General features: G+C 47.2%; 1 protein-coding gene across 1 annotated transcript in view; it reads left to right on the plus strand.

The window, feature by feature from the left end:
* FGF9 (fibroblast growth factor 9) overlaps positions 1–309 on the plus strand; it is a 27606-nt gene that overhangs the window by 1148 nt on the left and 26149 nt on the right. The window lies entirely within an intron of this gene.

The following is a 309-nucleotide window of genomic DNA, read 5'->3' on the forward strand; positions in this document are numbered from 1 at the left end:
AAAGTAACTAAAACAGCCTGGATGAGCCGATTCTCTGTGGGTTTTTTTAAGGAGGGGTGAGGAAAATACGCCAGGTTAGCTCGCCACGCTCCCAGCTGTTGGAAGGAGTTAACTCGTGAGTGAACCAACCTGACAGCACTTAAATTCGGTCGTAAAAACAAAGTCCTGTGGTGATTCCGCCCCCTCCCCTTTCGAATTTTAATGCCAGATGTTGAACGATATCTAAACTGTGTTTTATGGCTTTGTGAAGCTGTTTAGATAACACCGGTGTTGTAGGAGATGATCTCCGAAGGGCGCAGGAGGGAAGGG

This window comes from Egretta garzetta, unplaced genomic scaffold (assembly GCF_000687185.1).
Source record: "Egretta garzetta isolate BGI_Z169 unplaced genomic scaffold, ASM68718v1 scaffold98, whole genome shotgun sequence".
NCBI lineage: Eukaryota > Metazoa > Chordata > Aves > Pelecaniformes > Ardeidae > Egretta > Egretta garzetta.